Below are 12,150 nucleotides of genomic sequence, written 5' to 3' on the forward strand. Positions count from 1 at the left end.
GTACAACGGCATTATAATACTAGCCGTTTTGTTCTCAATACCCTTCCTAATGATCCCAAGCATAGAATTGGCCTTCTTCACTGCCGCCGCACATTGGGTCGACACTTTCATCGACCTGTCCACCACCACCCCAAGATCTCTCTCCTGATCTGTCACAGACAGCTCAGAACCCATCAGCCTATATCTAAAGTTTTGATTTTTTGCCCCAATGTGCATGACTTTACACTTACTGACATTGAAGTGCATCTGCCATTTTGTTGCCCATTCTGCCAGTCTGGAGAGATCCTTCTGGAGCTCCTCACAATCACTTCTGGTCTTCACCACTCGGAAAAGTTTGGTGTCGTCTGCAAACTTTGCAACCTCACTACAAACAACAACCTGGCACTACAGCCAAATCACTGTATCGCACTATAATTTTATGGGGAATACTCGGCAGTTGAAATATTCATCTTGCTGGTTTAAGATCTGTAGCAAAAGACGTGTTGCATCAACTAAAGATAGAGGGTGTCACCAGCTCCTATAGAGGCACCCATCATTCTCAGTGCAACACTGCTACCTGCTGGAGATGCGCAGAACTGCAAGTTTTGCAATATAGATTCCAAGCAAAATAACATGCTCACCTCCTTAGGTAAGATTGTGTGATGCATGGATTTGCATGCATGCTTCAGTATCTTCTCCAGCTTTGAAGCAAACACTGAGGGATTTATCTGTGCAATAGGGACCTTCTCCCTGATTCTGGGAGAAAAAAAAAATGCATCATCTCCAGAGTTGATTAATCCAGGAGCTTTTAAATGACATGTTACATGTACTCTCTCTGGGAGGAGCAGCTGTCGTGGAGAGACCTCGGGGAACACATAAGCACAGTAGGAACTGGGAAGAAGAAGCCCCCCTTCCCGGTACATGCACCATTCATTGCTGTTGCTTCCACACCTCTGCAGAGCTTTTATTTAATTGCGTTTAAATTCTGTGCGTAAAAACTCACACAGTCAAGCCAAGAAACAGACAATGTTTTACCTGGTCTGAATGTGTTAATCAGTAATCAGCTTAAGCAGGGGTTCTCCAACTGTGGGTCATGACCCCAAGTGGAGCCCTGAGCAGCTTGGGACAGTGTTGCAAAGCTCTGAAGAACCAGGTTCAATGGCTGGACTATCCAGGTGGGCTAGGAAGGACCGGGAAGGCCAAGAAAGTCACTGCCAGTAACAGCCCAATCCTATCCCCCAGCATTGGCAACATGCAGCTGCACCCAATGGGGTGTGCACAATGGGGGGGGGGGTTGATCAGGAGACTTTTTCCCTTACCTCTGTGTAATATTTTCCCCTTACCTCTCTGTAAGCATTCTGGTGGCCTATGGGTTTCATTAGACCTACACTAGCTATATTACTGGTGTAAGCCCAAAGAGTGAAAAGGGAAGGGATAAGTTCAAAAAGAGGGGACAGGATCCTGACACATGCTTGGTGCCACCAAGATCCACCCCATCCCTCCCCAACGCACTACTGTACTTCCCCTCCCTACCCTGAAATTCCCCCAATCTCCCCCCCACCCCATTGAGTTATCAAGAGCAACAGAGCCTCCCAGAGCCATTGCTGCATACCCTGTCACTCTACACATTTGGGACAGCAACCCAGAGGTGCATGACAGGCGGCCTGGCTTTCACACCACCACAAATGGCATACACCTCTGTTTTGCTCCCACTGCCCAACATGGCTCCGAAGGGGAGGGGGAGGGGCTGCTTGCCTGGCACGTTCAGGTGCCTGCAAAACTTAGTGCTGTGCACCCTCTCTATGGTGCTATGCCTCTGCTCATAACCCAACATTTTTTGGTTTTTTTATCCCAGCTTATTGTATTGGCAACCTTCAGTCTCAAAAGACTATGGTATCGTGCTCTGAAAGGTGGTTCTGGCACAGCGTCTAGTGTGGCTGAAAAGGCCAATCCGGGAGTGACAATCCCTTCCACACTGGAAGCAAGTGCAGTCTGGCCCTGGTCTGTCTCCCTGGCTATGGGCCTTCCTTCTTTGCCTCTTTGCCTCAGACTGTTGGCCAAGTGTCTCTTCAAACTGGGAAAGGCCATGCTGCACAGCCTGCCTCCAAGCGGGCCGCTCAGAGGCCAGGGTTTCCCACTTGTTGAGGTCCATCCCTAAGGCCTTCAGATCCCTCTTGCAGATGTCCTTGTATCGCAGCTGTGGTCTACCTGTAGGGCGCTTTCCTTGCACGAGTTCTCCATAGAGGAGGTCCTTTGGGATCCGGCCATCATCCATTCTCACGACATGACCAAGCCAACGCAGGCGTCTCTGTTTCAGCAGTGCATACATGCTAGGTATTCTAGCACGTTCCAGGACTGTGTTGTTTGGAACTTTGTCCTGCCAGGTGATGCCGAGGATGCGTCGGAGGCAGCGCATGTGGAAAGCGCTCAGTTTCCTCTCCTGTTGTGAGCGAAGAGTCCATGACTCGCTGCAGTACAGAAGTGTACTCAGGACGCAAGCTCTGTAGACCTGGATCTTAGTATGTTCTGTCAGCTTCTTGTTGGACCAGACTCTCTTTGTGAGTCTGGAAAACGTGGTAGCTGCTTTACCGATGCGCTTGTTTAGCTCGGTATCGAGAGAAAGAGTGTCGGAGATCGTTGAGCCAAGGTACACAAAGTCATGGACAACCTCCAGTTCATGCTCAGAGATTGTAATGCAGGGAGGTGAGTCCACATCCTGAACCATGACCTGTGTTTTCTTCAGGCTAAAAGAACTAAAAATTGGTCCGTCCTGCTGATTAAATATCTTTTAGTTGTTTAACCTTCTGTCATTTGACAGCTTAATCAATTAAATTAAACAAAGTTCCAAAGTCTCCAAGCAGACATTTTCTTGAGATGTGTGAACAAAAGCACAATGTAATATTCAAAAGCTCCTTACAGATAGAAGGAACAGCTGTTTTGAGTAGCTACTTTCTTATTCCTTGTTATTGGAAAATGCCAAACTCCAAATGCTTCAGAAATAGACAAGTGTGCCCTTCAGTGGCATAGCTAGAGGGGGTGCAAAGCACTAAGTTTTGCAGGGAGCCTCACTGCTGCATGCAAGTGGCCCCTCCCTTTCAGAGCCTTTCCAGGTTGGGGGAGGCAAAATGGAGGCAGAACAGAGGCAGCTTGTGTGTGTGTGTGAGAGAGAGAGAGAGAGAGCAAGCGAGAGAGCGCGCGCACTACTTTCTTCTTGAACTGATCCTGTTCTTCTGTGACATCCTAGGAATGGAATGGTACTTAAAGATCAATGTATAGCTGCCCCAGCAAGCAGGAGCCCTGCACTTTCTCCTCCTCCTTTGTCACCTATAGCCATTAACCAGCCATTCACTGTCAACAGGGTACAAAATGGTTTCATGTGAGAATTCTCATTGATGGAGGAGCTTTGGTAGGTAAAGTAGGTAGATATAGCAGGTCTGGAGGTTGTTCTGGAGGTTGAGCTGCTGCCTTGCCTGAAACAGCTAAGCAGGATTGGTTGTGTGGGTGGGAGACCAAGGTTGCTGGCATGTCTGTGTGGGGTAGTGGAGTGTGGAGGAGTAAGTTGGCAAAAAAACAAAAATGGATACCAGCATTGAGAAGCTGGTCTGAAGTGGTGCAGCTGCCTGCGAGAGCTTGGAAAGTGCAATAGTTGGCAGCCAGGATGATGACTGTCCTATGAAGGGGAACTCCTGGAGAGATGGAGGTCCTATGAGATGGTCTCATGGAAGAAGACTTGCAAAAATCTCATAGACAAGTGGATTTATGTTCACCCTACCTATGTGAACCTCCTTGAGACTATTGAGAAAGGCAGTATATAAATATCATCATAAATAGTTTTCATTGAATAGACTCCGCAAAACATTCCCCAGTTCACTAGAGGTGCAGAGGGATTGTACAGTTCCATTTTCCAAGACTCACATCTCATGGAAACTGATGCATAAATGAGTGAATACACTGTTGAATTCCATATTTTCAAGCTCAAAGAGACCAATGGACATGTGTTCATGACTACTAAATGGATTGTAATCAGATATTAATGATTTAATCTGAATTTAATTAACCCTTAATTAGTCATGGGTTCTGCATTTTATTTCTATCTTTCATACATAACTGCAGATTGCAAATTCAGATAACAAAAAGGACACTGAAGGAAAAGTGTCATTAACAAACATTCAGATCCATCATTATGTTGTATTGATTATATTGTAGGTATCAGTGGCATAGCCAGAGGGGGTGCAAAGCACTAAGTTTTGCAGGGAGCCTTACTGCAGTGTGCAAGTGGCCCCTCCCCTTCAGAGTCAGGCATTCTGTTTTGCTCCCCCACCTGAAATGGCTCTGAAGGGGAGGGGGAGGGGCCACTTGAACACTGCAGTAAGGCAGCTCTACAAAACTTAGTGCTTTGCCCCCGCTCTGGCTATGCCACTGGTAGGCATATATATTTGTTCTCTGATGTGACTGCTGTATTGATGTAACTACTATCACTTGTGAAACAGTTTGTCTTCAGAGAATTCTCCATCATCCTCTTCCTTGGGACAACCTTTCTAAGCATCAGGTATGAACAACCAGCCATTCAACCCACTTTAGTAGATGCTACAATAGTTGGTCACATTGAAGGATAACTGTGTTAGGCTGCAGCACCACAAAACAGTGGTACAGTGGTGAAGGAGCTCTCCATGACATCCCATTGCCACACCCCCATAGCCACATCCCCACTAAGAAGAAGAAATCACAAATCAACTATTACCTTACCCGGCATTCAGACATGTTCCAGATGTAGACTTAACTAGGTTGTCATTATTCTTGGGGTTTTTGGAGGGTAATTGTTTACTAAGCATGTGCAGACTTTCTTTACTCCCATATTTAGCAACCACAATACAAAAAATCTCAGGAATATTCAGGTTATTTGTTTCAGTTATTTGGCATCTTGCCTGAATAAGAACATAAGAACAGCCCCACTGGATCAGGCCATAGGCCCATCTAGTCCAGCTTCCTGTATCTCACAGCGGCCCACCAAATGCCCCAGGGAGCACACCAGATAACAAGAGACCTGCAACCTGGTGCCCTCCCTTGCATCTGGCATTCTGACATAACCCATTTCTAAAATCAGGAGGTTGCGCATACTCATCATGGCTTGTACCCCATAATGGATTTTTCCTCCAGAAACTTGTCCAATCCCCTTTTAAAGGCATCTAGGCTAGACACCATCACCACATCCTGTGGCAAGGAGTTCCACAGACCAACCACACGCTGAGTAAAGAAATATTTTCTTTTGTCTGTCCTAACCCACCCAACACTCAATTTTAGTGGATGTCCCCTGGTTCTGGTATTATGTGAGAGTGTAAAGAGCATCTCCCTATCCACTCTGTCCATCCCCTGCATAATTTTGTATGTCTCAATCATGTCCCCCCTCAGGCGTCTCTTTTCTAGGCTGAAGAGGCCCAAACGCCGTAGCCTTTCCTCATAAGGAAGGTGCCCCAGCCCCGTAATCATCTTAGTCGCTCTCTTTTGCACCTTTTCCATTTCCACTATGTCTTTTTTGAGATGTGGCGACCAGAACTGGACACAATACTCCAGGTGTGGTCTTACCATAGATTAGTTCAACGGCATTATAATACTAGCCGTTTTGTTCTCAATACCCTTCCTAATGATCCCAAGCATAGAATTGGCCTTCTTCACTGCCGCCGCACATTGGGTCGACACTTTCATCGACCTGTCCACCACCACCCCAAGATCTCTCTCCTGATCTGTCACAGACAGCTCAGAACCCATCAGCCTATATCTAAAGTTTTGATTTTTTGCTCCAATGTGCATGACTTTACACTTACTGACATTGAAGCGCATCTGCCATTTTGCTGCCCATTCTGCCAGTCTGGAGAGATCCTTCTGGAGCTCCTCACAATCACTTCTGGTCTTCACCACTTTAATGCCTTTAAGAGGGGATTGCCTTTAAGAGGGGATTGGACTTTAATGCCTTTAAGAGGGGATTGGACAAATTTCTGGAGGAAAAGTTCATTATGGGTTACAAGTCATAGTAGGTATGTGCAAGCTCTTGGTTTGAGAGGCAGGCTACCTCTGATTGCCAGATGCAGGGGAGGGCACCAGGATGCAGGTTGTGTCTGTTGTCTTGTGTGCTACCTGGGGCATTTGGTGGGCCACTGTGAGATACATGAAGCTGGACTAGATGGGCCTTTAGCCTGATCCAGCGGGGCCCTTCTTATGTTCTTGGTGAAGAAGGCAGCCTCAATGCAGGGAGGCAAAGAAGTTAAAAGGGGGACTGGTATGACACAGAAGGAGAAAATTAGCACGAATATCTTATGAATACTTGCAGCCCAATATTATCCACGCCAGCACCCAGAGGAACAGTGGCGTCAAAATGGCTGGCACTGCGTTCTATGGGCACCAAGGCAGCCACAGGAATCTCCTCAGGATATGGGAGCATTCACTCCCTTACCACGAGTAGAAAGCAGCCAGCGGCAATGGGTCTTCTTGGATTTGGACTCGAGGAAGCCCATTTCAGGCTTTCTTAGCAAGGAGAGAGCACAGGATTTGACAGCAGCGGCTGCTGTCATCTCTGACCCCCTCCCAGGCCTGATTCTCCCCTCCCCACACTCAGTTTTGCCTTCCCCCCACCCTGAAAAGCCACTCCACCAGCCAGGGGTAATAGTTACCCCTGGCTGCTCCATGCCATCATCCTCCTGGCACTGAGATCCAGCTCCAACTGGTGTTGGCCCAGCGCTAGTGCTCCTTGCTCTCCAGGTGCAGCGAATGCACTTTATGGCACATTTGCAACCCCCAGAGCAGGCCTCACATTTCCTATTTTGTTTAAGTAGCCCATGGAGAGGAAGGCTTGCACATGCACAGGCTTGGGGGAACAGCATCTGTGGCTGCATGTGGGTAGCACTATTGGTAAGGAAAGCATGACTCTCCTGCAGGACAAAAAGTCCCAGACTTTCTGGGTATTATATTTTTAGTCACTTCATTTTTTTAATTATATCATTGTAATTGCAGCGGCTGTTACCCTGCACATGCCTGATCTCGGAAGCTAAGCAGGGTCAGGCCTGGTTAGTACTTAGATGGGAGACCGCCTGGGAATACCGGGTGCTGTAAGTTTATACCATAGTTTTTCAAGACTGAAGGTTGCCAACCATCATTGTTAAACTTCTCATAAACCAGTCTGAGACTTGGTTTAAAAAAAACATAAATAATGAAAATAAATGTATGAATAGGGACCAATAATTAAATCATTCAAATAAAATCAATTTATTCATATGTTTTATGTACAGAATTTCAGGCAGGATCCATCCAGTGTAGATAAGCAGGAGGGGACTGATGAACTTCAATAGGCTGGGGGGGGGGGAATTGTGTTGGTCTGTGCACAGTCGGGAGGACATTTGCAAAACAAAGTACTGTCTGTCATTGCTCAGGCCCAGAGCCTGAAATGGCTCCGGTAGCCTTAATGACTGCGAGGAAGGGTCTGTTTTCGCCAGCTGTGGCAAGATAAGATGTGTGTTGGTCACGTATGATGGATCACTTGTGGGAACTGACGGCGTTTCCAACATGGAAGTGGCTTCCTTCCTTTATTTCCAAATGAATGCATTTCTGAAAGGGTGTTAAAGGGAGAGAGGAACAGGATCACAGAAAGCTGATCGCAGCCAAAGCTAAACTCCCCGAGCGAGTGGAAGAGCTGACATCTCCACATTGCACTTATGGTGGTGATGTGTTTATGTGATCACACAGCAGAAGTGCACGGTCTGGCAAATACGAGCACAAACAAGGCTTGTAACTCCAGGGGCATTTTCTGTGGTGCTCTAAGAACCCCCCTGAGCAGCCCTTTGAGCCTTGAAGTCGCAATTCAAAAGGGATAGGAGGGGTCACCAGCTGCCCACGAGGTGACCTGATTTGCTGGAAACCAAGAACTTCTGCCCATTAAGGCTGAGTGCAAATTCCTTGTGTCTATGAAGCAGAGCAAGAAAGGCAGAGAGAAGTGAATGAAAAGGTGAGCTAACTAGCCCGGCTCATCTATGGTCCGTCGTCCACCAGCCCCACTTGGGAATCCTACTGCTTTTTCTTGCAAAGAGAGAGAGAGACAGAGAGAGAGAGAGACTAGAGAAAGCTAGCTGTAATCAGACAAAAGGGCTATATCTGAGTAGCCCTTGTCATATTAGGAGTCATACGGGCAAGCAGAATTCCAATCTTGCATTTGCTGAGATAAAGAGGGGGCATTTATCAGAGAAGGTCAGTATGAGGAAGTGGGGCTGAATTCCTCCTGCTTCTGCCAATTTCCCCCTGTAAATGTTGCTACAAATGTTTCCCACCGAGCTGCAGTGGCATAGCTAGCGAGGGGCAGAGGGGCAGTCCGCCCCAGGTACCAGGCATGGGGAGGGGGTTGACCACAAATGACCCAACATCGCTAACATTACGGAGGTTATGAATAGCCCCATCATGCTAAATACTGTTGGATGTGAATTTCCAGCTGAATGCAATGAAAAAAAACCAGAGTGAAATATCTCCTTTCCTTCAAAAGTTATAGCCAAAAAACCAGAAACAAAAAAAATGCATGGAGTCCTACGGAAAATGAAACCAAGCCATATCGCGCGCTTACTCATGAGTAGGCAAATGTGCCTCAGTCTGTCAGAAAGTGCAGGCTGAGAGGAATCCAACGACACCAGAATGGTTCCTATCCAATGAAAGCAGCCCCCCAAAAACACCCAAGAAGGAAGTCCCTCCCTCCAAGCAGACAAATGTATTTAGCCCTATGGAAAGCGAAACTAAGCCATATGGTCTCATTTACTCATGAGTAAGCAAACATGCCTTGGCTGCTGGTCATCAGGCAAAGGGGAATTCAAGGCTAGCTGCATGGTCCCAATCTGATGAAAGTGGAGCTCAACAAATGCTCCAGAAGGCAGCACCCCCCCTCCCAAGAATGGTGGAACAGGGCTGCTTTCCCCTTATTTATCAGTTTTTCTTTAATTTAATTATTTATAATTATTTAATAATTATTTATAATTATTTTATTTCGTTTGATGATGTCACTTCCATCCATGACATCACTTCCGGTCACTTCCGGTGGGTCCTGGACAGATTCTCAATCTAAAAAGTGGGTCCCAGTGTTAAAAGTTTGAGAACCACTGCCTTAACTCAAAACAGACCAATGAGATATCCGGAGGGAGCGGGTTTGACACCCTAGTGACCAAAATTCTGGAAATCATGGATTTTAAGAGCAATACCATCGTGTTATATACCATTTGGTGCAGAATTTCATCCATTGCTTGTGGGAAAATATTCACTGCATTTATTTTCTGGCCATTATTATTATTCATTTCATGTCATGACTGTTACTATCTCTGTCTTGCCTACCTCACAGGGTTGTTGTGAGGACAAAATAAGGGCAGGAACCATGTACACCACCTGAGCTGCTTAGAGGAAGGGTGGTGTCAGGTCACCAGGGGAGGAGAGCCCTTGCTTTCCCGATAGCAGAGTGGCATGGGGGCGTAGGGAGATAGCAAAAGAAGCAGGCAATCCCAAACAGAACCAAGGAAGCAGACACAGGCTTGTTCGTTGCAGAAGCAGGTATTGGTAAAGGAGCAGGCAGAAGAGTAATCAGTCGTACGGTCCAGAAGTCAGGGATACAGCAAGTCAGAGTCACGAGAAGGCAGTCCAAATCAGGACACAAACCAGCAGCACAGCATGCAAAAACTCCACCACAACAACCCACACCCAGGAGTCTGTGCTTGCCCCATATAAAACGGGGCCAGCCAATCAGAGTAGGGCGACCTCATAGTCACAAGACAGTCTTGTGACCCATTCTGATTGGCTGTCCAGTGGTGCATTGCACCACTCCACCATAGCCTATGTGACTCAGCACACATCTCTCCCCAAGTCACGTGACTCCCACCTGTAGCAGGTGCAGCTGATTGCTAATCAGCATAGAGATACAGTGCTGCTGTTCCTTTAATTTACATTTCACACCAGGCCTGGACATCATGGCCCCTCCTGCCACGTCCTGGCTTATAACAATTCAGGGCCTGGGATGCCAAAGGCATGACAGGAGGTATAAAAATGTGAATTAATAATAATAATAAATTATGTCGTATGGAGTGACAAAAATTTATGGGCCCCGGGTGTCAAATGACCTCGCTACGCTTCTGCCGACCTGTGTTCACAGGTCCTGAGCCCAGCTGGGAAAGCAGTAACAAACTGCTAGGCAGAACTGAGATACCGGAAGCTGGACTAAATGGGCCTTGGCCTGATCCAGTGGACCTCTTCTATTCTTAACTATGCAAAGGAAGATCAGCAAAAGGGAAGGGCTAGACACCACTTATTATTTCCTGCAAGTCTCTCTCTCTCCCCCTCCCCCACATTACTACAGGTTGGGCATCCCTAACCCGAAGTGCTTGGAATCAGAAGCATTTTGGAGATCGGATTTTTTTCCATATTGTAGAATATTTGCATATACATAATGAGAGATCTTGAGGATGGGGCCAAAGTCTAAACACAAAATTCATTTATGTTTCATATACTTCATATACAGATAGCTTGAAGATTATTTTATACAATTTTTAAAAATAATTTTGTGCATGAAATATTGTTTATGATTTTATTTCTTTAGGCCAAAAAAATTTTTTTTAAAGGAGTCATGTTGGCACACAAAAAAGTTCCGTATTTCAGAAAACATATTTTGGAATTCCTGATAAGGGATGCCCAGCCTGTATTATATGTCTGCCTTATAGAGACTATTTAGGCCAAGAAAAATCAGAGCATGGGAAGCGAATGGAGGGGGGGAGTAGGTAGAAAAGGAGAAAGATCTCAGGTCTCTTGTTACAGGAAAGGCTTTCAGGTGCCTCCTGTGCATAAACAGGTTGAAGCCTGATGCCCAAATCAACTGCTTTTCTCTTTTGCCTGCAAATACGGATTGTGCACTTATCAGTCTCAGGGCTTTGGACTGCCAGAGTCTTGACTAGCCTTTCCTTCTCCAACTTACCTGTTTCTTACTTCCTCTTTGCGTGGTGGGTCAGGAGGAGGGAAGAGTGTCCTAGTTCAACCACCAGGAAATAATGTCTCGAGAACTGTTGTTTTCCCCTTTTACTTGGTAAAATCCTACATCCTTCTTAGACCATAATGGCAAAGCCCCTGCCATCAGCAGCAGGAACAACAGGGTCAGGAGGAGGAGGGCATGACTGGCTCAGTGCCTAGCCAGCTGCAGCCCAAACCCCTCTCCTCTGGCAACCCAGCTGAACGGAAACTGTATCCGGCTGTCATGGGGACCTGGATGCTGATCGCGACAGACAGGCTTCTCCGAGGCCATCCACAGAGTGATGGCGGATCACGTTGGCGCAGCACAAAGACCCCAGGCAGGTCATGACCTTGTAGCTCTTGCCAAGAAAGAGATACTTTCAGGGTGAACAAGTGGGCAAGCAAGGCTGGGGGACGGGGTGCCGGAGGAGGAGGCGGGCATTTCTGTGCTCTGCTTCGGAATTATTGGTGTGAAATTTGCCAGTTTGGTGAATCCACAAGTTTCAACTATTCAGCCATCCCAAAAGGCCTCTGAAAGTGGCAGAATCTGCCCACAATTCTCTGCTAACTTCAGGATTTTTTAAAGTCCTGATCAATTCCAAGCCCGGTCTTCCAGGGGCTTGTAGGTGGGTGACAAGGGCTACATAAATCCTCTGCCTTTGAAATATACAAACCTGGGCATTTTGCAAAAAACTTAAGCTAGGTTCACACAAACAACAGTTGAAATAGTAAAATTGTTTCTGAACTTTTCCACTTTTGACTCCAGGTTTAAAGACTGCAATAGTTGAGTGTTTCCACATTGAAAAAAATAATAATAATAATCCTCACACATATTGAACTAGGGAGGAGGCAAAGCTCGGACCCTTTAAGGCCTGTATAGGTTTGTGCAGGAGGATTTGCCATAGGTCTTGTAAAAGGAGCATAAATAGTAGCTCTTTCTTACATGGGTTTTCACTTACATGTGCACTACATCATGGGTTTTGTAGTCTAAAAGCAACAAAAACAGTTGTTAGTTTGTCCACATGATATGGTGAAAACAGGGGGAGTTCTTTCTCTGGCTGTGCTGCTAGAAGTATGGAGCACGGACAGTCCAATCCAAACCTGCAATGGTGCAGCCAGGCCACATGGCCAGCACTGTATTCAGATAGGAGGTGGCTGTAC

This window comes from Tiliqua scincoides, chromosome 3, assembly GCF_035046505.1.
Source record: "Tiliqua scincoides isolate rTilSci1 chromosome 3, rTilSci1.hap2, whole genome shotgun sequence".
Taxonomy (NCBI): Eukaryota; Metazoa; Chordata; class Lepidosauria; order Squamata; family Scincidae; genus Tiliqua; species Tiliqua scincoides.